Source organism: Microtus oregoni, unplaced genomic scaffold, assembly GCF_018167655.1.
Source record: "Microtus oregoni isolate MIOR12 unplaced genomic scaffold, Mior012 000000F_ref0000247, whole genome shotgun sequence".
Classification (NCBI taxonomy): domain Eukaryota; kingdom Metazoa; phylum Chordata; class Mammalia; order Rodentia; family Cricetidae; genus Microtus; species Microtus oregoni.
Genome location: NW_024543059.1, coordinates 76,419,218 through 76,446,613, shown reverse-complemented (window position 1 = coordinate 76,446,613; position 27,396 = coordinate 76,419,218). Strand labels below are relative to the sequence as shown.

The 27,396-nt window shown below is 42.8% G+C and overlaps 1 protein-coding gene across 2 annotated transcripts in view; it reads right to left on the bottom strand.

Moving 5' to 3' along the window:
• Alpk1 (alpha kinase 1) overlaps positions 1-23,183 on the bottom strand; it is an 89,615-nt gene extending 66,432 nt beyond the window's left edge. The window contains exon 1 of one of the 2 annotated variants that reach the window (XM_041646839.1): positions 23,073-23,183. The gene's annotated coding sequence lies outside the window, so the exon portion shown is untranslated. The remainder of the gene's footprint in view (positions 1-23,072) is intronic. The other variant, XM_041647545.1, reaches the window with a different exon arrangement.
• Between the last annotated feature and the right edge of the window lie 4,213 nt (positions 23,184-27,396).

Sequence of the window (27,396 nt, the reverse complement as noted above, 5' to 3'; positions counted from 1 at the left end):
TCCCCACCGAGCAGACTTCAGAGGTCGATCTCTGTCGGTGAGAGGGAGAAAGGACACGAGATAAACTCAAGAGAAGCGATGGTTCCTCTTCAGCCCTTCTTTCTCTTTCTCTTCGCATCGTTCGGAGCACACAGGGAGGGACACTGAGCCTGGGGAGCTCAAGGAACTGGGGCTGTACATAGGACACACTTTCCCTTGCCTGGTGTAAGCAGCAAACCGGCCCATTCATGTATTGTGAGCCCTGTGCCTTCTGACCCTGTGGTAACAACACGGCTTGAGATCCCAAGTTTTTGAGTCTGAATTCCGGTTGTACCGTTGACCAGATGTGAGAAAGGGCCACATCACTTGGGTTCTATGGACCTCAATTTCCTCATGCATAAATCTGAGCTAACCATACTATCTCCCTCTCAATCAGGATGAATTGACATAACACGGATTGCCTGGCATTGCTGAGAAAGCCATGGGCATCCTGATGCCTAGGAAGCACGCGTTCCCTGGTGCCAAACCAGCTTTTCAAAGCAATGGTAGTCTTATACTACAAGCATTTGGGGAAATTCAAAGACCTGATTTTTTTAAAAGAAGCACTTTCCATTCTTTCCGGAGCCTAAAAGCATGATTTGACAGCATGTGTTAAACATGTTTCAACATGCTTACAAATCAGGGGTGTAACTTGGTAGCAGACAAGAGCCCCTAGGTTTGGATTCCCAACACTGGGAGAAGAAATTACATATTTTCCTGAACGACTAAGACTTTGAAATTATGGCGTGCTGAAATGAATTTACTAACCACCAAAACTACCTAGGTATTCTGAAATGGTGAGAAATAAGAGCACTAGGGACAAGAAAACTTGGATTAAGCTGTTTAAACTTTTCTCAATTGCGGGAATGAACACCAGCCATTTGCTCAGTCCAAAATTGACCATTATATGTGATATTCAAGAAGCGAATGGTTGATCGTGATACTTCTCATGGAAACTATTCCACCCTGCATTTCAGGTGTTGTTGAAACCACAGCGATTTCACATATCCGCATCTTGAAACAGCAAGAGCAGAAGGAATTGAGAGCAGCAAAGTCTCCAGAAAGAGGGCCTGCTCCCCAGGTCATAAGTGTTCCTACGCTGAAGCTTTTGTCCCTCCCCCCACCCCCCGACATTTTATTTTGAAGATGGTTTTTGTATGATGAAAAATTTAAATACACAGCCAAGTTCAAAGGATAATGAAATCTAATTACCCTGTGCAGAACACTTGCCGAACATGCTTATTTACATGCGCATTCCATGCGTGTGTATGGATTAGAACTATTTGAAAGCAAATTAAAGATGCCACAAAAAAACATTCTTCTTAAATCACCCAGACTTTTTCTCCTACGAGCAGTGACATTTTTGTGCATTAAAATATTTTGTACTGATTCCTTGAGAACTTCACACAGTGTATTTCGACCGCATCACCTCCTTGCTCCTCCCTCTGTCATCTCCCAGATTAGTCCTGGGCTCTTATTACTTTAAAGGAAATTTTCACATAGAGATTTTTATCCTCTTGTTTTTCTGCTTTGTATAATCTTCCATCAATCCAATTATATGAACTTAATCAAGCTAACCCTCAGCCCAGGGGAAGACTGTTCCCGGTGGTAGCCAAATTATTCATCAACAAAGAGGCCGTGCTATCCCTGCACAGTCCCTGTGAGCTGGCCTTCAAAATCGTGGGCACAATGGGGGCGGGGAGGGGGGTGCCAGACAACTGTTGGCACCATTTTTGTATAGAATTTTTTTTCCTATATTGAGCTGCAATATCAAACGTCGTTTTGTCTTATTCTGTTGGTACCGATATCAGTGTGCGTCCGCAAGCTGCAGAGGGGCTCTGTTGCTCAGGGATTCAGCAGAGGCTCAAGGGGGGAACAAAAGCACCTGTTGTTCGGTTCTTAGAAGCGGCCAGTTGGCTGCAGCCCCCAACTTCTCCTTAGGCTCTTCCAACACTGCATCTCATACATCCTTACTGGATGTAAAAGGAGAATAATTGCGGAGAAGATCAATAAATTTAAAAGCTCTTTAAGGAAAGACATAATGAATTTGGTACAGCACATATTTTTAGATCAAAGTTGCCTTTGAAGTGACAGTGCCCTGATCCCTAAACTGCGGAAGGACTTCCTCTCTCAACCACAGTGCTTGTGGTCAAATAAAATGGAAGTTAAGGAAATTATCTTTATCTCAAAATGGCCAAAAGAAGCCATCACCTAGTGACAGCCTTGTCACAAGCGACAATTGGGGAAATTGTCAGGAAAAGGCCTAACAAGCAGAGGAGTGGGCTCACTGTTTGCACTAATCTGGCCATGCAGCCCCCCACACACAACCCCAGTCAGCTTGCTGTGTGAAACAGCTCAGGCTTTGTCAGAGCTAACATGGAGTGGAGAGCGCAGCCTTTCATGAATATGTATCACCGTCCCTCTGTGTCCACAGACAAACCCTTCAAAACTTCGATAAACACACACACACACACACACACACACACACACACACGCACACACGCACACACGGACACCATTTCTAACCAACAAAAACTAAGGAAGCCTAAGCTCCTCAGTCAAGTGCAGTGAGATGATGATAACTAACAAAAGCTCACGCATCAGACTTCGAGCCACAGGCACTGGGTTCCATGTGTTTGCTGGTTCTCTCTTTCCCAGCCATTGAGATGAAGTCTTCAGGGGGTTTTCAGTCATCCATGTGCATGGATGCAAGGATGCTGGATGCAGCTACATGGATTGTAATTGCAGCCTTGCAAAGAATTCACCTTGGCCATGCCAAAGAGGCTCTGAAACGGAAATACTAAGTTGGAACCAACTTATGTATCATCCCCCAAGCACACAGCAAGCTTAAAAACAAAAGCAGCAAATCTCAAATCTGGATGAGTGGAGACAAGACCTGGGAAGTCATGAGGCAGTGTTTTTCAACAGAGAGAGAGAGAGAGAGAGAGAGAGAGAGAGAGAGAGAGAGAGAGAGAGAGAGAATCACAAAAAGAAATTCTAAAGCGAAGTTACAGCAATGTATTTATTGCTTTCTACAAGGATGGAGTATTTTACACTCACCCCTGGGGGCAGAGGGACCTAGTAAAATTCTTTTTAAATGACTGTCTATAAACAGCCTTTGATTTTCTGCTTACATTGGAGTTGAATTTAGCTTAAATATGAATGCACATATATTGAACTTCATCTTTTATCCAGGCAGATACACGAGGCAGAAAGAACTAGCCCTTCTGATAAGATGAAGTTTGGTTTCCCACTGTGGGAGGGACAAAGCTGATTTGGAAGGGATTTGATATTACGAAATGTTTGCCGTACACATTACCATCTCATTAGCATATTCAGCCCGACATGAAATCCAGCTTTGAATGCTCTCAGCACGCTGGGCTAATCCTCTTTAAAGAGCTACAGGCGATATTACATGTGGCCACAGCAGCAACCATGCCATCGCTGCCTCACTTTGAAGACCATGAACAGAGTCCTCTTGTGCGGCTGTCTGTACTGGCCTCATAAACCGCTGCTTTCTGTGCTGTGAGACCCTTCTGTTTGCTTCAAGGAGAATTACGAGGCCGAAATCCAGGTCGCATTCTGAAGGCTGTGCAGCACTTGAAGGGGAGATATTATGCTGCCTTCACTCTGCCCTAAGTGTCCATCTACACTCTTTTCAGCTAAGATTAAAATGAACTAGATCCAAGCATTTGGGGTCCTTTGATTAGGATCAAGTGCTAACCACATGCTCTGAGTAGGGACTCTGTTCCCAAATAAGCAGGGGAGCCAGGCCTGGTGATGTCACCAGCCTTGCCCCTGGACTCTCACATGGGATAGCACTAAACTTGCTTGCAGTTTGTAGGTAGCTCGCTTTCCCACAAAGACAGGTGAACTGACCACATCCAGCGAAGCAGTGGTTAAATAATGCAGGGATTGAAAATCAACACATGGGACACACTAGAAACTGTATAACATTGCAGAAAAAGCATGCGCGGGTGTGTGTGTGTGTGTGTGTGTGTGTGTGTGTGTGTGTGTGCATTTGAGCTAAAGGTAAAGAAAGAAGGCTGGTGAGGTGGATAAGCAAAAGGTATTGGCTGCCAAGTCCAAGGACCAGAGAGGAAGGAGAGAACTGACTCTCACAAAATGTCCTCTGACCTCCACATGGGCATGGGCACACACACACACCACATACGCACTACACATACACACCACATACACACCACACACTCACTCCACATACACACACAGACACACACTCCATATACATACTACACACACATACACAGACAGAACACTTACAAACTTCACATACATATACATTCTCACACACATACACGCACACTCACACACCACACATATACATACACACCACACACACATTGCATACGCAGACACACTTACATACTTCACATACACATACATTCACACACACACCCTATATAGACATACACACTACACACACACATACACACACAGACACACTTACATACCCCACATACACATACATTCTCTCTCTCTCTCTCTCTCTCTCACACACACACACACACACACACACACACATATACACACACAAATACACTAAAGATGCTCTCTTAATCATTAGGCTCTATAAAAACAAGACATTCTATATACAAACAAGGTGGACTCTGCTTTCCTTACTTTCTGATAACTAACTTACAAATATATAATTGGTTATAAAGTTATTAGTTTGCAAATTTGAAAATTACTGTGTAAAAACTGATATGATGGTCTGTTATAATGATCAATGATTTTTCTTGAGGCCCACCCAGTAAGTTCTATGACTGCAAAGCAGGTGGCAGTTCTATTTCCATGCCAAATGATGAGTTTTTTTCCGTTTGATTACAAACCCTAACCCGCATCATCGCTTTTGAGCAGGAAACTCGGAACTATATTTTGTGCTCGATTCCAAGCTTCTCTGACTTGGACGGTCCTCTACAAAACATCTTACCCTGACTGTTCATTCTTCCCCTTGGTTCTGTCCATCTGTGTCTTCCAGTGAGGGGAATTTGAAATGTTCTTCAAAGTCAGTTGGAAATTTCGGTAGCCTCTAGACATAATTCTATCATTTTTCAACACATTTCTGAACTAAACAATGTGACCAAACTAGACCCAGAAGAAAACTCATAGTTGCATAGTCTCTAATGGGGAAAAAGCAGAGAAGTTAAAAATCAGCCTTTGCTGAAAAGCAGTGGGAGGAGAGCCACAAGCTCGAACAGCCAGGCACATGAATGAACATGACCACAAAATAGTGGCATAAAACAACAGAGAAATAAAATTACCACGGGCTGGAATGTAGCTCAGCTCGTGGAGTGCGAGCTAGCATAGCATGCCGGAAGCACAGGAATGGTCCTGAATAAACGGGGTGAGGCGGCGCACAGCTGAAGTCCCTGTACTCAGATTTAATGGCAGGAGAACCAAAGGCCCACAGTCATCCTTGTCTACACGGCATGGAAGGAAGGGCAGCCTAAGGTACACGAGAGTGTGTTAGGCTAAAAAAAAAAAAAAAAAAAAAAAAAAAAAAAAAAAAAAAAAAAAAAAAAATACTATAAAAAAGTCTAATCTAAAAAAAATCTATTAAAATCTCATGAAGTTTATGTATGTTTTCTAGGATAATTTTGATAGACTATGAAAACTGGTTGAAGGGAAATCCTGAGATCTAACGAAGAATTAGTTTGTCATTTGGTTTTTTGTACACAATTTATTTTTATTTTATGTGCCTTGATGTTTTGCCTGTATATACATCTGTTTGAGACTGTCATGTTCCCTGGAACTGGAGTTACAGACAGGTGTGAGCTGCCATGTGGGCAACCAGGAATTCAACCTGGGTCCTCTGGAAGAGAAGCCAGTGCTCTTAACCTCTGAGCCATCTCTCCAGCCCTTAGTTTGTCATTTGTTGAGATGCTGCCATGTTTTAAAAATGTGTTATTTTCAAAATATTTAGACCACACAAAGCTACAGAGAAACCCTGCCTCAGGAAAAAAAAATAAAAATCAGTTTGTCGTAAACGATCTTTCCAGATCGTTCCAGAAGATGAACCCAATAGAAATGAAAACATGTGAATCCCAACAGTCACCCACAACTGCTCCCAGAGGCATCAATCACGTTGACAAAGCAGCAGAACCCGAAGGTCTACTCACCAGTGACAGCTAAACAAAATGTGGACTATCCACTGCATGGAATACTACTCAGGAATGAAGAGAATCTTCCCGCAAAGTAGCAGATCTACTGGCAAACATGCTCAATAAACACCAGAGGCTTCCTGAACTACCTTTCTTATACCTCCTAGGACCACCCAACCTGGCGTGGCACCACCCACGGTGGCTGGGTCCTTCCACATCAATCATCCTTCAAGAAAATGCCCTGCAGACTTGTCCACAGGCCAAAAGGAGGAAGGCATTTCTCACTTGAGGTTCCTTCTTCCCAGATGACTCTAGTTCATGTCAAGTTCATGGAAAACTAAGCAAAATAGTTTACATCAGTAGAAACTGTGGAGTAAATGTGGAAAGGGGTACTGAAGAACCACAGCAAAGAGGAACACTGGACCACTGTTGCTCTTGTTCGAACTTGCTAACTCCAAGTCGTCCACCTGAGGTTCTGTACTAATGTGTGTGTGTTTGCGTGCGTGAGTGCACGCATGCGCATGGGTGTGTCCTGTTTCTGTGATAAAATAACTCAACAAATGCCAAGTTGAGGCACAAAGAGTTGTTTGACTTACAGTTCAAGGTATAACCCATCGTGTTGCGGAAGTCAAGGCATCAGGAGTTGGTTACATTACATGCACAGCCAAGACCCAGGAAGCAATGAATGCTTGCTGGAGCTCAGTTTGCCTTCTCCATTGATATATATATAGTCCTGGGTCCTCTGCCCAGGGAATGGTCTTGCCTACAATTAAGATGGACTTTCCCACATCAATTAGTGTGATTGGGATAATCCTTGCCAAGTATGTCCATAGGTCCTTAGGAGTCTGTCAAATTGACAGTGAACGCTAAGCGTCACAGGTGTCGGTGGTAGGTCATGCTGGACTCAGCAGTGACCCACACTTAATAAAGCCAAGATGCTAGAAAGTTAACAGAATGTAAATTTAACAGAATTTTACACACATAGGCTGGAGGATGCGGGAATGGACACTTTTCAGAATGGGCTGCTTGCTTGGTCTGTTACTTATCCACTACAGAATCATTCCTTATAGCCCCACCACCATCATAAAGCAAGATGGCGGCTGGGCTTTTAAATCTGTGGATGAAAATGAACGACGCTGCTATTGTGATACTCTGCAGCAGAGGCTCTCTTTGGGATAAAGAGACTATCAAAGACTATTTAACTAGTCTTCACTGAGTGTTTGCCACGGACAGACACGGCAGTCCTGTACTCCATCAGTGTGTGTGTCCTTGTGTTCTTGAACGTTGCTGTTGTTTCATGCCAGATGTCCCACTGTCTACTCGGGGCACTTCGTGGGAGTGGCATGGAAAGACACTGTTTCTATTTGTCAATCAATGTGTGTTTCTTATCATTCTTCTTGACCAACCCCTCTCTGGTTTGTCTTTCACTGATGGTATTTTCAAATCCAAGCCCAATCTTTTAAAAATAACTTTAAAAATACCTATTTTATTTTAATTGGGGTATCTATGCGTGCGTCGGGGTGTATTTACAGGGTGAAGGTGGTTGTGGAAGCCACAGACATCAGATCTCCTGGAGCTGCCTAAAGTGGGGGCTGAGAATGGATGCTGGGTCATCTGTACGGTCAGTGAGTACATCTCTCACCTGCTGAGTCATCTCTCCTGAACCCCAAATCCATCCTGACGTAACATCATTTCCAAGCTTTCTGGAAGGTTCTAATTTACCACATTATAGATGAGCTGCGTCTTCACGATTGAAAAGCAATCTTCAAACCAAATCTGCCTCATCCTGAGAGCTAAGGATTCTGCTTTGAAGACATGACACTGGGGTATTTAGGAAAGGGCAGAAGCAAGCAACCCTGAGGTCTCTGGAGACACAAGCTTTTCCCGGGAAACGGCCACCAAAATTCAATTGTACCTTAGCTTCTTAAGCGCATAAAAATGAATGGATTAGATTAAACATGCCCTATTTATTGTTGTTGTTGGTTATTTATTTATTTAGAAACAAGGTTTCTCTGTGTAGCTCTGACTGCCCTGGAACTCGCTCTACTAGGCTAGGCTGGCCTTGAACTCAGAGATTCCGCTTCTGCCACCCAAGTGCTGGGATTGAAGACATGGGCCACCATAAACCGCTCTCTTTTTCTTTTTCTATTCCTTAGGAAAAAAATATTGTCTCATATGGGGTACAATGCTCCATAAGCAGTTGGCTCTTATTTCCTCTTCTAATCTGGTCTTCACCTCCTTCACTGTCTTAGCATCATCTCCAAGCACAAGGATTTCATCGTCCACAGAGCGTACACGCCAGACTTAGGCAAAGAGCGAACGGATGATTAAGACACTGATATGCAGACTCCAAACGCTCGCATTCATGGGGAGCCCAGGGTGTGGAGGTGATCATTACAGCCCTGTGATAAATGGCAGGGCAGAGAACCATGGAAGCTCAGAGATGTCCCTCCACCTGACCCACAAGCCAAGAGGCTCTTTGGAAACGGTGACCCTGATTCGTAATGCAGTAAAAGGTCACCCATCTATCATGTCGGGGGAGTTGCTGGCCTTTCACAGCTAAAAAGACCAACAAAACCTCTCGGGCCACTCCATGAACAGGCAAAGTTTGGGAAGCCACACCGATCTCCGCCCCCCATCCCCAACCCCACAAATAATGGCTTTGCAGCATGGGATGGTAAAAAAATTCCATCTTACTCTGTGGTAGAATTTTTAGAAAAACGTTTCTCAAGTAGAACAAATAGATTACGTGAGAGTGTTAAAGAGGTCTCTTTGGAGCCCTGAATGCCCGATGTGCCGCTCGGGAAATCTCTGTCAGGCAGCAAAACGATGTCAATAAAGGACGGTAATTGGTCTCTAAAGGGTTACCGTGGGGAGAAAGAAGAACAAACACTCAACTGTGGCCACAAGCAAGCAGCGGAGTGCATAATTATTTATCTAGACAGAAAGGTATAGGCACTGTGGGCACAGCCTGGATTTGGGTTATCGAGTACCGGTGTGTCCACATATTGGAGAGGCAGCGCTTCTGCAACCACGCAGGGGCTGCTGGGAAAGGAGCCTACAGTCTCCGCATGGCGCACCTTTCTGTAGCATCAGACACTATAGCCAGTGTGGACTCTCAGCCAGAACCAAAACTTCTAGCAGCCCCTCAACCGTGTGGCAGAGTCAAACCACTTCCCCAGATAAACAGTCTCTTCAGAGGTTTTTCTCTCATCCTAAGGAATCCTTTTGTCGTAAAACCACAATCAACCTTTATGAGAGCACCAGAGTTTCTGTTTGTTTGTTTGTTTGTTTGTTTGGTTGGTTGTTTGGTTTTAAACTCAAACCCCAGCTTTCTTTGGCCAGGCAGTCGCTGTTTAGGGTTTCTATTGTCCAAGTTCGCCACCTGCAGGTCACACAGTTAACAAATCGCTCTTAAGGTCTCCAGAAGATGGAACCTCATAGTTTACACAGGGCTTCTTTAGCTGGAAAGTTTTTATTGATTGGTTGGTTGGTTGACTGATTTGTTGACAGCCATGACTGATGAGCGTTTGTCTTGTAGTCAGACATTTATTGTGCCCCCTTTCATTCCCTACTATTTAGGGAGCCGTGTTAGGACGGCAATAGCGAGGAAGCATTCAACTTAAGCAGCAGCGCTATATTTCCACACTGAAGGCAATATATTTACCTTTTCTTCTGACGAACAAATCATCTTTGCATTAATGTCGGCATTACAAAAACACTGGCAACTTACATAACACTCCCCCACCCCCAGGAGTGACCTTTCAGCATTTAGCACTGGGTTAAGAAATTACAGGCACTTAAGGTGAAGTATTGTAACTCTCAGTTACTAGAGGTTTGGTGGCTTGACCAAGGCCATAGACCTAGTTCAAGGGTGTGCAACCTCCTAGTTGCCTTCAAGCATTTTGTTTATCTATTATTCAACCTGTGATGATTGCTTATGGTCCTTTAAACTACAAAGTCCCCCTCTTTATAAGTTTACCTATGTCCTCCAGGGCAGGGGTGCTGGTCTATTGCTTGGTGGGAAGGGAAAAAAAAGACTCTTCTCTTCCATCTCCTGCACAGAATGGAGTCAAGAGGCTGAACCTGCACAGGAGTCCCCTGCACTAGCACAAACACAGCCCGTTGATATTCTAGAAGCCTAATGTAGGCCTGCCCTGCTCTCCTCTCCAGAGCTCAGGTGGGCAAATCCCTCCCGACTGGGCCTGATCCTTCCTGTAGGCACTATCTGATGCTGTGTGCCACCACACAGCATCAGATAGTGCCTGGATCGTTGTGGATAGAGGCTCTTTCTGCAATGTACCCTCACATTAGGATCGGGTTTACATTTTCTTCAGAGGTTGCCTTTAAAGGCAGCCGCTGGGTTTTCCTTTTTGAATATAATCCCTTTATTTCAGTTGTATTTTAATTTATGCACTTTTCTCTATCTCAAAAATCGAAGATTCCCAATGGTAAAAGAGAGGCATGCCCACTTCTGTAACTCAGTGATTTCTGGACAGCTCACTAAGATTTCCGGTTTCCAAGAGGGTACGTACCTGTGTCCCTGGAAACAAGGAGATTTGTGGGACCATGTTTCACAGGGTTCCCAAGTTAGGACATTCTTAGGTTTAATTTGATTGTGGGAACTAGATGCACCCGACTAGCTTTGGTCTAGGTGGGGTTTGCTGGAGAGACAAAAGCATGTCTCTTAGAAAGAAGGACAGGAAGTCATCTTACAGGGAGTGAAGAGTAAAACCAGGAAAAGGAAGTTGTTAGAGCAGCTGTCTGTGTCAGTCTTTCCCTGGGCCTCACAGGGCCTACTAAGTGCCAGGCACCATGTTAGTTGGTAAGGGAACAGAGGTGAAGCCAGCAGGCATTTCTGGGTATCCCTTTCCAACCAGGCTTCTGATCAGGTCTGCTGATATGACCCCTCCCTGAATCATGCCCTCAACAGTGACTCAGCCACGGCATCCTTAACTCAGACATAAAATCATAGAAAGGCATGGTTTCAACAACTCCTAGAGTTAGCTGTCCATCCCTGTTCAATCAAAAATGGTAACCAAAGGGTTGCTATTGCAGGTGGGCAGCATGGAGCAATCCATGTAGCAGGAAAGAGCACAGCAAGCGCTTGAAAATGGGATGTGGGGAGGAATGGGAGGAATGGCTTGATTATTGACTGGTGTGGGAGGGTCCAGCTCGCAGGGAGTAGAGTCACCTCTGGGCAGGTGGTCCTTGGTACTATAAAAAGATAGACTGAGCAAGCGACAGGGAGCAAGCCAGAAGTCAATGTTCCTCCATGGTCTCTACCTCTTCAGTTCCTGCCTCCAGGTTCTACCTTGAGTTCCTGCCCTGACGTCCCTTTATGATGGACTGATATGTAAGCTCAATAAACCCTTTTCTCCCCAAGTTGCTTCTGATCCTTGTGTTTGTCACAACAACAGAAACCGAACTAGGACAGAAATAAAAACAAGTGTCAACTTTATTGGCATAAGGGACTTTTAAAAACGTGTCTATATCTTCCACTTTATAGTCTACCTACTATAAATTCTGCGCTCTTAGAGAACACCAATTCTTTTCTGCTCTATTTTGTTTCAAGAACACCAATTCTTTTCTTTTCTATTTTGGTTTTCCAGACAGGGTTTCTCTGTGTAACCTTGGCTGTTCCAGAACTCGATCCACAGACCAGATTGACCTCAAACTCACAGAGATCCGTCTGCCTCTGCCTCCTGAGTGCTGGTATTAAAGGTGTGTGCCCGGTCAAGACAAAACGACAGCCTACACAATGGGAAAAGATCTTCATCAGCCCCACATCAGACAGAGGTCTGATCTCCAAAATATACAAAGAACTCAAGAAATTGGTCATCAAAAGAAAATATAATCCAATAAATAATGGAGTACATACCTAAACAGAGAACTTTCAACAAAGGAATCTAAAATGGCTGAAAGATGCTTAAAGAAATGCTCAATATCCTTAGTCATCAGAGAAATGCAAATCAAAACAACTCTGAGGGTCCATCTTACAACTGTAAGAATGGCCAAGATCAAAAACACTGATGACAATTTATGCTGGAGAGGTTGTGGGGTAAAGGGAACACTCCTGCCTTGCTGGTGGAAGTGCAACCTGGTACAGACCCTTTGGATGTCAAGGTGGTGATTTCTCAGAAAATTAGGAAACAACCTTCCTCGAGACCCAGCAATACCACTTTTGGGTATATATCCAAAGGATGCCCAATTGTGCCACAGGACATGTCCTCAACTATGCTCATAGCAGATTTGTTTGTCATAGCCAGAACCTGGTAGTGGTGCAAGCCTTTAATCCCAGCACTTGGGAGGCAGAGGCAGGCAGATCTTTGTGAGTTTGAGGCTAGGCTGGTCTATAAGAGCGAGTTCCAGGATAGGCTCCAAAGCTACAGAGAAACCCTGTCTCAAAAAACCAAAAGAAGAAGAAGGAGGAGGGGGGGGGAAGGGGAGGAGGAGGAGATGAAGAAGAAGAAGAAGAAGAAGAAGAAGAAGAAGAAGAAGAAGAAGAAGAAATTAAAAATACTAGAATCCTCAAAGTGCAGGAGACAGGACTCCATGCACAGTAGAAGTGCTATAGAAGTCCAGGGAGAGGTAAGAAGCTCTTGTTAATCTAATGAGTAGCTATTTCCCTGAAAGGCAGACAGGAAGAGGCTGATGGGTGAATGTTAGAGAGATAAAAGAGGGAAGTATATGCACATGCAATATTTTTAGAAGCACTTCTGTTAAGAGGAGAAGGAGGAGGGAGCAGTTAACAGTCTCAAGAGAAATGAATTTTTCATAAGAATTATCCTGTGGGCCAATATCTGGCCAACAGCTAAGGAAAAGATGTCAGAAGCAAAAATAAAGTCAAAACAGAAGAGGGAATTTGAACAAGGAGAAGACTCACAAAAGGGGTAGAAGAAAAGTTTGAGAAAAGTAGAGTAGGCTTGGGCCCAAAGCAGACTGTGTTTCCCCAAGGCACAGTGCTAGATACATAAAGACTGATGATTTCCAGGCAAGCCAAAGTTCTTCCTGGAAAACCAGGTCCCCTAAACTGTGGAGAGGGAAATCTGGGTTTCAGGAAGCAGGAGTAAGAAGCTAGATTTGGAGTTGAAAAGGGTCCTTGGAGACAGAGCAGGGGGTAATAAAAGAACCAAGGTGTGTGATGAAGCTAACTGAAGCTCATCCAGAACCAGTCTGAGCCAGCTGGGGACTGTCTCGGATTTAACCCCAAGTGCTCTGTCAATCCCTGCCCAGGAAACCATGCAATAGAAAACAAAGGAACAGAACAGACTAAGGAGCGTGTAAAAACACAAGTAGCCTAGGAGGCTAACAAAATGTAGCCAGACCCAGCAGACGGGGAATTGGGAAGGGCGGAGATGCCTGTAAAGACGAGGGACGGGAGAACTTAGGGGGGCTTGGGATCAGAGACCGTTGACATGAGAGGTCCGAGGAAAGGTTTTCCAGCTTCTGTTATGTTAGCTGATGGCAGACTCGTAGTTGAACCATACAGACGTTCAGGGAGGTTTGGGATATCCCATGGCTCTGTAAATTGGCAAAGTTGCTACAATTATTACTCAATACCTACTGATTTTCAGGAAGCTGTAAAGTTGGCCTTCTCCATTTTCTTTACAGTTAACAGATGAAAATAAAACACAACATATTGTTGTTAATGGGCCTTAAAATCAACAGCTGGGAATTGCACTACCCTGACTGTAATCTTAGCAGTCAGGAGTTGGAAGCAGGGGTCAGGAGTCCAGTCCTTCCACCCAGCCCTTCCTTCCAAAATTAATTTAAAACAAGTTCTCCTTTCCATTTCAGTTCCCTTTTCATGTCAACTCTGGTTTGGAGGTGTTATGTAGACCAATTTCCTTTTTTTCTCTCTCTCTTAAAGAAAAAATTCTCTCAATTGTTAACTAGCAAATTATTCAGTTTTATGAAGTATCTTTCTTCCCCGCAATAACATAATACTCGAAGCCAGCTAAGAATAATCTGTTTTGTTTCCTTCTGTGGACCTAATGCTAGTATTTCTTAAGATTAGTATCAATCTCTAGATCTCCTGAGAAAAGCCCTCCATTGCTGTTCAGTGTTTATGGAAGTTGTGTGAGCTCCATCTGGGAAGCCACCGCTGGTTGCCTACTCTGCATTTTTTTTCTGTTGATACGATGAGAAAATTTTCCTTTTAGTTCAAGGACACTGGTAATGTTCCAAGAAAATAAGCTGCTTTTTTTTGTTAATTTTCAACTATTATAGCTTTTCTATATAGCCCAGCACGAAACAAAAGGCTTAATTTTAAGTCATTCTCTAACATCTCTACAAAGAAGAGCAAGTTTTTCAGAATACCTCTTAGTATCAACCCTCATCAGTATTAACAGAAATCTGTCACCTTGTCACACTATGGTATTTCATAAGATTTTCTGAAATTTTAGCGAACGTGTTTCTGGAATTGAAGATGAGCTAGTTTAGAATGCTAACCAGGATGTTGGCACCAGCTCTTTATGCCTCCCCACTACCCCTGGTCCACCTGTTTTAAAGTCATCTTCAGAGCTGCCTAAATCCGTTCTTCTTGGAGTATCACTGCTGCCCTCTTCTGGTGGACTACACCAGCATTGATACACTTGAACTTCCTGTTTATTTTACTTATTAATGAAGGCAAATGGAGCACTCTGAAGAGCAAAAAGCCTCATGTGTTACAAGGCAGGTGATGACCCAGAGGAAAACTTCTAGGGCATTAAAATAGCCGTGTGTATTGTTAACCCGATCGATAATCTTTTTGAGCTTCAACAATGCATTCATCTGTCCAAATTTCATCTCGGAAAACAGCTTACTGATCAGTTGTCTCACAAATTCATAGAACTTCAGTGTGGGGGTGACAAAGGCTACATCTATGCTATCTATGGAGAGAGAATTTGCTACCAGATCTGTGGATAGACTCTCAAGGCATGCTTAAACGTCTTGGGTGTGTGTGAGAGGGGGTGTAAGTGAGGGGGTCTATTACGTGGATATTTCAGGATGGCTGAATATGTAAAGTGAACACCAACAAGGCAAAGAGCCTTCCAGGGGTCTTCCACGTGATGAAACTCAAGGATGCTGCTGACCATGCACCTGCTCCAAGGTCCTTGTTTCTGCTCTTTCCCTCTCCTTGTCCTTAGCACATCTGGAAGCTGATGAAGGGTGGCCAGCTGTGCCTTAAAAACATGTTTTTGTTTTCCTGCCCTCTCCAAGTCTCCCATGCTGGGCTCAGGCTATCTCCAGTCTGAACTTGTCTTTGGCGTTGCTACTAATCACTGAGTCACTTTCAATGAGATATTCAGGCTTTTGGAAATGACCTTTAGTTTCATCAATCTCTGCAATTTTTTAAAATTTAGCCATTTATTTGGTGGCACTGAGGACTAAATCTTAGCAGCATGCTTGCTAGGCAAGCCCTCTGGTCCCGAACCTAGTTTCGTCAGTGTCTAAATGAGGCTCACAGCACTGTTATAAGTAAATAAATCCCAGAATTGTAGTTATTGAAACTTAACATAGGTAGGTCTATACTTCAATCTTTCATTTTCCCTACTTACTGGAAATGTTGTATTCTAAAACTGATATTTTCAGTCAGGTTTTCGTCATAAAGTATCTAAGGTATACAAAACGTGATTTGAGAAAAAATATTTACAAGGTTTTGTTGTACTTCTAATTTGTACACTGCCCTGTACTTAACCACTGAAATAATGCTTCTGTATTATTCCTTTAATGACATAAACATGTAGTAAGTAACAAAATTAAATATAAATTTATTCATAGAGGGTGGCAGCAACTATTTCTGTTTAAATAGAATGGAAGGGGAGAAGGGATGAACTAGAACAAATTATAATGATACACGTGTGTAAAAACCCATTGCTTTGTATGTTAAATTAAAAACATTAAAAAGATATTAAAGACCACCAGCAATTTTTTGAAATTAAAAAATCCAACAAAACACTCAGATAGAAAGTGAAGTATCCTTGACTGAACAGCTTAAACAATATTTTGAAAGAAGAATAAAGGTAGAAGACTCATTTTAAAACTCGCTACAGAGGCTGGGAAGATTGCTGAGGGGTCAAGGGTACTGTCTGTTCTTCCAGATGTCCTGGTCCAATCCCTGCCACCAACATGGCTGCTCACAAGAGTCTGGAACTCTAGTTCCAGAGTTTTTTTTTTTTCTCCTGGCTTCCTGGGGCATCTTCATGCACTTGGTACATAGTCATACATGTGAGCAAAACATTTGTACACATTAAATAAGAAACTAAATAAGCAAAACTTACCACAAAGCTATAGCAATCAAAAGCCACACCATACACCTATTGAGACCAATGAGAGACGGCAGCACGCACTATCTTATTTGTGGTCAAATGATTTCAGCAACAATGATGCAAGCATTCCATGGGGAAAAGTACAATTCTTTTTCCATAAATGATACTGGGAAAACTGGATGTTTACAAAGCAAAAGAATGAAGTTTGAACTTTGTCTGATGCAAAGATGACCTCAAAATGACTCAGAGGTTCAAATGTAAGAGCTAAAATTGTAAAACTCTTAGAAGAAAGCATAGACATCGAGCTTCATGACCTTGGACTTGGAAATAATTGCATGGATATGACATCAAAAGCACAAGCAATAGACTAAGAAGATGAATTCAAGATTAGAATCATCTGTGTACCAAAAGATACTATCAACAAAATGCAGAGTTGCAAAATGGGAAAGATGTTTATAAATCATATCCATGCTGAGGAGTAAATATCCATAATATATGAAGAACACTTATTATCCAATAACATTTGAAAAACTACCTGATTTTAAAATACTGGGTAAGCCTTTAAATAGACGTGGAAGCTACACAAAAGACCAGCAAGAACACAAAAAGATCCTCATTGCCATTAACTATCACAGGAATCCAAACCCAAACAATGAGATGCCATCTCCCATCCATTGAAATAGCCACTATTAGGAGAAAATCACAAGTGTTGGGGAGGATGCAGAGAAGCTGGAACCCTTGTATTCTTTAAGAAAAATAGAATTCCCATCTGTTCTAACCATCCTGTTTCTGTACATGCGCCCCAGAGAATTGAAAACGGTGTCTCAAAGACATACAATCATGCTCATAATAGTATTTGCAATGGCCAAAAGGTGAAAGCAACTTGTGCATCTGCTGATCAACAGACAGGCGAACTTTGCATATGCATACATACATGAGCATGAAAAGGAAGGACACACGCCACAGCATGGATGGGCTGAGATGGCTCATAGGGAGTGAAAGACACAAACCATAAAAGGACCAAAGCTGTTCAAGTCTACTTCTCTGAGGTACTTTGAACCATCAGATTCATTGAGAAGTAGGACGGTGATGGCCAGGGGCTCAGAGGAGGGAAAGAAAGATTAGCATAAGTGGAAATAGGGCTGCAGCTATAAGGGGTTCTGTGGGATGGTGTATTGTTTAATGACATCAAACTGTGTACTTAAAGTGGTTATGATGGCACATTGTATGCTATGTGGATCTCATGCAGGTTTCTCTGTCTAGCTCTGGCTATCCTGGAACTCACTATGTAGATCAGGCTGGCCTCAAACTCACAGAGATCCTTCTGCCTATGCCTCTTGAGTGTTGGAATTAAAGACATACGCCACCACACCTACCCAATAACTACACATGTAAACACTGTGAGTTTGCTGAAAACTTCTGATTTCCATCTCCAGTCCAAGCCTTCAGAGGTATATTTTCTTTCGTATTCATTTTATTTTATTTGCATCTGAGTATTTTGCCTGCATGCCTGTATGTGCATCTGAAGGCTTAAGATCCCCTGGAAAGGATGGTTGTGAGCCACTACGAGGGTACTGGAAACAGAACTTGGGTCCTCCAGAAGAGCAGCAGGTGCTTTTAACCCCTTGCTATCTCTCCAGCCCCAAGCATGACATTCTGAACACATTCACTCATGGAGGCATCAGTCAATGACCCCAAGCATTTTGCTCTTGGCAGGGACCGTTCCTTCTCTAAGGCGTAAATGCAAGCACCTGAAGAGGCACGCCCTGTGGCGAGAACTCAGAGCATCCTCTTAGATGCTCTGCAGCTCACTCGCGCCACTTCCACTTCAGGAATGTGCAGTTCCCATCCAGAAAGGCTATTTCTTATCTACCGTTATTGGGGGAATAACTGTGTTGAGAAACCATGGAACTTCTGCAGTGTGTTGCATAAGAGTTAACCTTTTCCCCCCTCTCGTCTTTACAGCTCTGACTTCTGTTTTCATATACTGTAGCTGCCTGGCAAAGAACACACTGAATGCTCCCAGATTTCTGAGAGGGGCTAAGTCATAACAATCTTGAAGAGTTGTAATTATCTTTGTTTTTTTAAGGCTATAGTTTTTCAAAACATTGTGTTCTTGGGCCGGAGAGATGACTCAGTGTGGTTAGGAGCACTTGCTGCTCTTGGAGAGGACTCATGTTCAGCTCCCAACACCCACATGATAGCTTAAAACCGTCCATACCGGCAGCTTCGGGGGATCCAATGTCCTCTTCTGATGTCCTCCAGTACCAGGCACACATGTGGAGCACATCCATATGTGTAGGCAAATATTCCCACAAATCACAATAAAATGAATCAAAAAAATTTTAAAAACAATATATTCTTATAAGTGCAAAAAGTGTTATCACAGAAAGTTTGGCATAAAAAATAAAATAACAATTACGGTTCCATCAAGAAATAAAAATCAGAAATATTTTATATCCTCATTTATCTGTATATCTATAATAATCATAACGTGGTTTTATACGGTATAAGCTTTTAAAGTTTGATGTGATACTCCCTGATTGAGGGTAACCAGGCAGCCTGACTTTTGTCTCTCAGTTAAAATGCATAAGTGTATTTGGAAATGATGCTTGGCATTTGGTTGTTGCTTCTTCTCATTTGTATCCTAACTAAATCATGGATGAATCTGGCATGTACCAGCTTCTGTTTTCTTTAGATTTTCTTTCAAACTTGTCATCACCCCCCCCCACACTCTGCTTGGCCATCATTTCTAAAGACACACAAGTAACTGAACAGCCAACCATCGTTGGTACTAGTCAACCTTTATCAAAACCTTTCCCCAGGAACCGACCCTTTGCATCCTAACACAGTCTGACCCATAGGACCCAAGCAACAAGTATGTCTCAATGAATGATGCCTTCTGCTTGCAATGATCACAACAGCCTTCCCATCCATAGTTTGAACTGAACGGGTAACAGTGGCTCAAAAATATTAAATGGAAAGTTCAAGTGGCACATAGTTTTAAGAATGACACGTCATTATGAGCAACGCAATGGAATTTGTGCTACTTTGTTCTGCTTGGGGACATTGAACGAATCGTTCCATTGGTCAGTGGAGAGAGACGACTAAGAAATACAAATTCTACCTCTGTCCTGCACGGGTGCATATATGGTGTGTCCACATGCACACACACCACACACACACACGCCTGCACACACACACACACACACACACACACACAGCATTAGTTGAACAATTGTAGCAGGGTGACAGTACTGGCTGTGATTGTTGCAATGTTAACATATTTATTTCATTAAGCTGGGCAGTAGTCGCATACGCCTTTAATCCCAGCACTCAGGAAGTAGAGTCAGGAGGATCTCTGTGAGTTCAAGGCCAGCCTGGTCTACAGAGGGAGTTCCAAGACAGCCAGGGCTGTTACACAGAGAAACCCTGTCTCAATAAATAAATAAATAAATAATTTTATTAAACCCTTCTGTCAGTTGGCGAGAACCTAGAGGTCTTATCAGATACAGGAACAAATAACAAAGAACAAGAGGAATTTTGTATTTAGAGAATGGGCATGAAGGAATGAAATTGATAGCTACAGTGTACCTTAGTGATTGCCAACTCCAGAGTCTGAATCTGGGAGCAAGGGGAGATGGGGTGAAAAAATACAGTGAAGTAGAAAAGCCAAACACATGAAGGAAATATTGCCTACAAAGGAAAAGAACATCACTTGGGGAAGTGATGTTCACAGCACGTCCTTCATGACGTTTCTAATGGAAACATTTGCTTGGGCATAGCATGATGAGAGTTCGCTTTATGGAGTGGAAACATTGGGAGAAGTGCTCTCAGCAGGCTAGAAGTATGAGGTGCCCGGTCTCATCTGCAGACAGAGGCCGTCACCCACATAGCACAGAGTGAGCATGCCAACGGTTTTTCTGGTTGCTGCTGAGAGCCCCTGGCAAGCTGTGCTCCTAGCCTCATAGCCCTACATTCTCAGGCTTGTCTCTCTTGCCCACCATGGAGGGACAGAGGAGAGAAAATCCCCTCTGCACAAAGGAATTATTAAAGCCACCCGCGACTCATAGGAATAACCATCAAAGCTGGTTCATCGGTATTCACCCACAGGGTTTCATCTCTTGATAATTGTTGGAGGTCATGAGTCACGGGAGGAAACTTCAGGACAGGGACATGGTTATCTCGGAAAATGACAACCTGCACTGCTGGAACTTTAAATACAGGCCATGTTAACAAAACAAGAGGAAGAAAGGAGAACTGCGCTAAAGCTCTAAAATGCACTTATATCAAAGAAAGACAGTGATGAACGGACGGGATTTTCTTGCAATTTGACAGACGTTGCATGCTTAGGTACCAGTGGGATGCACCACAGCCAACAGACGAACTGGGGTTAGCGAAGATCCTAGGCAGGGCTTCCTGGGGGAGCCAAAGGCACATTCTGGGTACGAGATATGGTGGTTAAACACAGGCGCATTTTAGCAGTCACAGGTGAAAGCATCCAGGTAATGGCAGCCTATACGGACAAAGCATCTGGCTAGGATGCTATGGGCACACATAGCAGGTAGGGTTTCTATTTCTCCCTTTTCTCCTTGTTTACAAACTAGGGCTAAGTCGACCTCAGTGACAACTGTGAAGGGCAGCCATGGAAACAACCAGCCACAAGAAAAGCCAACTGCAAGCCATAGGTTTCTAGCTTGAGAATCCGAAAACCAAAAAGATCCAGCACTCCAAAATTTTTTGAGCTCTGATGTAATGTCACAAGTGCACAACTCCACGCCTGACCTCATGTGGTAGGTCATAGCCAAAATGCATGTGCAGTAAATATATAAATAAAAAATATAAAATTACCTTCACGCTATGAGTTTATATAGAAGAAATATAAGTGGATTTTGTTACTTGGCCATCTTTGCCAAATATCTTATTCTGTATATACAATTTTTTTTTCAATCCAAACTTCAGCTAGGTGGTGGTAATGTACACTTTAATCCCAGCACTAGGGAGGCAGAGGCAGGGGGAATCTCTGTGAGTTCAAGGCCAGCCTGGTCTACACAGTGAGTTCCAGGACAGCCAGAACTATATAGTGAGACCCTGTTACTTTGCATTGAGTGCTGGGATTAAAAAGGGCTACTAGGAAAAATCCTATCTTAAAAAACCAAAACCAACCAACCAAGAAACAAACCCAAACTCAAAAATACATCAAGTCCAAGTTTTTTGTTTTGTTTTTCTTTGTTTTGTTTTATTTTGTTTGTTTTTTTCGAAACAAGGTTTCTCTGCAGCTTTTGGAGCCTGTCCTGGAACTCACTTGGTAGATCAGGCTGGCCTCGAACTCACAGAGATCCCCCTGTCTCTGCCTCTCTATTGCTGGGATTAAAGGTGTGCGCCACCACCGCCAGGATCAAGTTCAAGTATTTCAAGTCGGGAACACTCACTGTGTGTGCTTTCCACAGTCCACACAGATGTCAGAGGACAGCATGTGAGAATCTTATCTGTCTGTGCACCATGATCTCAGGGACTGAAGCCAGGTTAGGCTTGACAACAAGCCCCCTTTCCCGCAGAGCCACATCTCTGGAACCGATAGTTACCCTTCCGATGCATGCTAAACTGAGAATGTCACCAAACGCTTTAATGGTGAGGGGCTTGACAGGTGTCATCTAAAATCAGTAGTGTGTGGACTACACCTCAGGGAAAAGTGTGACCCGGGCGAGCAGGTTCTATGGTACAGTCATCAGTGTTCTCAGCGTAGCATCGAGGAGAAAGAAAGACGCATGAAGACATGTGCAGACTTGGGCAGAAGCAACACTTACACATTGGAAATCTTAAAATACCTTTAGCAATGAAGTCTCAGCAGGGCAAAATTCAATATTGTCTTTTTAAGGAGTATTAGAAGCACAACGCTTTTATAAATGCCAAGAAGCGAGTGTTAGAAAGGAGACTCCATTACATTGTGACATAAAATTCTCTCCCTTGTTCCTGCCTTGGTGCTAGCACGCAAGCCATAAATCCCCAAAACTTCTAAGGTTTTCATTTGTGACTTTTCAGGGCTACTTTCCAATGTTAAAAACTCTTAGTGAAAGGACTGTTTTACCCAGACACACAAAGGAGTTTAATTTTTAATTCGTGCTTTCCTTTTAACAAAAGTCTTGCCCATACCCAGAATTTCTGTCACTTTTATCCAAGTGTGCAGAGAGACTTCTATCTAGCCCTGTCCTGGCAAAATTATTGATTCCATCATACAAGTGGCAGTTTCTAGAATGGCTTCCTTAGGGTTTCAAACCCCGTTTCAAATACGCAATCCCAACAATCCTCTAATGCCTTCATCAAACATTGGTCTACTGAGAAATAAGGTTAGCTGTTCACTAGCAGGTCTGGCGAGTTCTGTGACAGTCCATCGCTATTAATCCTTTTATTTTAAAACGGGTTCATTGTCCCCCCCCCCCCGCCCCCTTCACAACAACTGAAGCTTACCACGGCAGGTAGCCCTCTCTCCCCCTTCCCTACTAAGGTACTTATAGAAGTACAAATGTTTCTTAGAGCTCCAGAGTTACTAAGCGTGGTGGAGACTAGGAGGAGGAGCCGGCTGGGTCTCCCGCGGTTACCTCAGAGGAAAAACTGCCGCCTCCACCCTGCATCTGCACCCGCATCTCCTGCAAGTTCTCATTAGAAGGCTGGTACTCACTTTTATCCCAGGAGAAGTTAAGAAACACTTAAGACCCGCAGTGTGACTCTGGCAATCGTTAATTCCGGCACAGCCTTCCTGGAAGCACAGAGTTTCTCCTCAACAGCTTTGGTTTCCGGAAGTGGAAGTGTGAAAGGAAAAGCCCTAGCCGGCTCTGAACCTGCTTGTGTAACTTTATCACTGGACACGCCCCTTTGGCGGCTGCGGCCAACCGGGAAAGCTATGCTGGGAACTGTGGTACTCAGGCTGGCACCTTCTGCCAGAAAAAACCCAACTTCTTTCTCCGGTGCAAATAAACATACTAACACACGTGCCTCTGGGACACCTAGTTCTCTGCGCTCTAACTCTGAGACCGGTCACAGAAATGAGACTATGAGGGCTTGCCTTTTGATGATGTCAACACAGTATTCATGATATTTTATTGGCCGTCTCTTCTTTCATTCTATTCTGCCCTCGTCCAAATAAGGAGTTTTCCTGCAGTTTCACCAGAGAGGGAACTTGTCTACCGACTGGTTTGTCCTTCATTGAAGCCAATGAGTCACGAAATTGTAACTCAGGTTTTGACAAAAGCATATCAAAAATGCACGAGAAGATGATAAAAAGTTTATCAAAAATATATTTTATTGAAAAAGATTAAAAGGTCAGCAATATTTTAACTTTCCCAAGCCTTTCTGGGCCTGCTTTGGTGAAAGGGTTTAGCGTGAATAAAGAATGGATTCTATTAATAGCAACATGCTGTGATTAGGTAAAACGTTTGACACACAACCCCCAAAATGAGAATGTGAATGGATCCATACCTGGGCAACAAACGCTTTGGCCAGTTGGATAGATTCCAACTCTTCCACCCAAAAGTAGAAGGAAAGTACAATCAAACAGCCAAAAGTTAGGTTGCCTAAAAACTATCTTATGATAGACAATAATTCTTCACATATGACTTCAGAAGCTGTTTAAGCAGCCAGGCAATGGTGATGCACACTTTTAACCCCAATACTCCTGAGGCAGAGTTCAGGGGATTTCCATGAGTTCATGGCCAGCCTGGTCTATATGATGAGTTCCAGGAGAGCCACGGCTGTGTAACGAGACACTGTCTTGAAAAAGAAAAAGCAGACAAACAGAAAAAGAAGTTGCTCAAGCCAAGTACATAGGATTGCTATAACAAAACTTTCTATCTATTTATTTAAACTGAGTTTCCTATTTTATGTATTCACTTTCATGAAATGTTGCCTTATTATAACCATATGTAATGTGTTTCTGTTAACTAATTTTTAAATGCCATAAATCTCATTGAGAAATGCACTCTTAAATAGTACTCTATTATTTAATATTCATCAAATATGTAACTTTGTATTTGTCTTTTAAATCATCTACAAACCAAAAATACAGTTATTGTAAGTATTGCAAATATATGTCTTAAAATGTTTATTCCATAGTGTTTGTAGCAAAGAAGAGAAATAATTTTAATATAGATATTGCCATTGTATATGAATGACGAAAACTTAAAGGTATATAGTTTTCTATTACAAGAAAAATCTATAAAGGAAATGAAATGGAAATAGAACCTTAGAGAGATAAAAGAATAAAAAATTTTCCAATCATTGCTTTTCCAATGACTTCATGTCTTTGTAGAGAGATGTTAGGGGGATCCAAATCATTTGCTATATAATTTTGTTTGGTCTTTAAAAGAATCTGCATGGGCCTGGTAGCTCGCACCTTTAATTTCAGGACTGACTGGAGAGTATCTGTGAGTTCAAGGCCAGCCTGATGGCCTGATACAGAGGGATTCCCAGGCCAATGAGGGCTGCACAAGGAGACTTTGTCTCAAGAAGAGGGGGAGAAATGGAAGAAGAATATGTAGAGCTTGGTTTAGGAAAACTACACAGAAATCTTTTGCAGTTATTTAAAGTTATAATAAAAGATGATCATCAACTTCATTATTTGTTACTTTTTCATAGACCCCTGTTTGGAGACAGGTGAGTTTTTTAAAAATGTCAGGAATTATTTGAGCAGGAGTGAAATTTTAGTGCCTAAAAGAAGGCAATGAACACATGGAACTATGAGAAGATGCTGACAGGGAGAAGAAGCCAGTGATTGAGTCGTTTGTCTTTATAGAGTTTGGACAAAGGCCGCATCTATCTCTGATAAGGATTCCTGGCAAAATTCTCAGAACCATAGAAAGATGAGATGTGATATCCTATTTTTAATCACAGTGTGGGTTCCAGAAAGCTTTTCAAGATAACAGTTTCATGTAGAAATTTAAAAGCAAAAGCCTCATTTTCTGTAAATATCTGAGGTGGGCACTATAAAGCAAGTACATTATAATATATTTAGAAAAACTGGCTACCCCACCATGCTCATCTAGGTTTTATAATTTTGAATACAAAATGCTGAAACAAGCTGATGTCACTCGTTCATTTGTATAGCATGATAAAAGTGTCAGGTTTGTGCCAAGTGCTGCCTTGGAGCTGGGGTGCTGACAGGGCACACAAGCAATTGCCCTCAAGGACCCACGGTGACAGGTGAGTAGAGGATAGGCCTGAGAATTGGCTGGGTATGTGGGCAGGAGTAGGCATACACAATTAGTGCTTTGTGCTTCGTCATAATTAGTGTGCACTTTTGTCTCAAAAACACTGGCAAATCTTGGAAAACCTTCAGGTTTATTATCATAAACAAATAAATTTTAGAAATAAAACTTTGAGTAGGAAGGCTAGATTGTGGGATATGATAGGAATCAAGAAACAAGAATTCTAAAGCTATTGTGATATTCTAGACATAACTGAGGGCTGGGCTCAATTTAACCTTGATAATGGAGGGAACAAACAGGCTTGAGACAATAAGCAAATAGAAGTAGATAACTTAGTGGTGATAAAAAAAGAACCAGCATTATAAATGAGCAAGGAGATGGACAGGAGAGGTAGACACACGGTAATATAGAGATGATAGTAGGAAGTAGATGACTCTTCTTTCTCCTCCTCCAACTCTTTGTTCTGAAAATTAAATTCAGTGCTTGACACAATCACTAGACTATAAACCAGGATTTATGGAGAAAATCTTGATCTACAAAGAATTTGGGAAGAAAATGTCCAAAATGGGGGGGGGGCTGGAGAGATGGCTCAGAGGTTAAGAGCATTGCCTGCTTTTCCAAAGGTCCTGAGTTCAATTCCCAGCAACCACATGGTGGCTCACAACCATCTGCAATGAGGTCTGGTGCCCTCTTCTGGCCTGTAGGCATACACACAGACAGAATATTATGTATATAATAAATAAATAAATATTTTTTTTTAAAAAAGAAAATGTCCAAAATGGCAGTAAAGAAAAAACAAATTATGTACCGCTGGTACATTCTATGTAGCTCCTCTTCAAAAGTGATTTGGTTGAGGATTTCAACAAGGTCACATCAGACTCAATCGGGGTCATGCACTTGATACCAGCCCTGCCTGAAGGCTGGGTAGCCAGGAAAGGTGATGGCAGACATATTCCTGGAAAAGTAGTTGAGAGTTCTTACCTGGATCAGCAGGCAGGAGAAAGAGACATTGGGACTGACTTGGGCTTCTAAAGCCCCAAAGCCCACCCCTAGTGATACACTTCTTCCATCAAGGTCACACCTATCCAACAAGGCCACCCTCCCTGTCCTTCTGAAATAGTGCCACTCCCCGATGACCAAGCATTCAAACATAAGAGCCCACGTAGATCGTTCTTATTCACACCACCACATTCCACTCCCTTGAGGCCTGTAGCCACTTCATAATGCAAAAATGCATCCAGTCCAACTTTAAAAAAGTCCCTGTAGTCTATAATGGTCTCAACACTGTTTAAAAGCACTAACCCGTTGTATAATCAAAATAAAAAAGCAGACCACATACTTCTAACATGCAATGGCATGGGACACACATTACCATTCCAGAAGCGGGACAAAGGAGCATAGTGAGGAAACACTGGACTAAAGCAAGACCAAAACCAGCAGGACAAACCCCGAACTCTGCATTGCTGTGCCTAATGCTAAAGCTTTTCAACTTTGTTGACTGCTGCGTACTTCTCGCTCTCTCTTGGACTGGTTCCACACTGGGTCTGCAGCTCTCTTTGGCAGATATCTCATAACTGTGGCGTCCCCAACATCTTGGGGTCTCCAGCACAATCCAGGCTTCATTTTCACAGCTTCACACAATGGCCTCTCTGGGCTTCCACTCAGGGACACCCCAACACACATCTAGCCTCAGCGGTTTTCCTTAGCCACAGAGGGAGATTCCACAACCCCTTTCTCATATTCTCGACTCTAAGAACAGAACCACCTGGCTAATGCTGCCAAGAAGCTAAGGATAATTAGAAA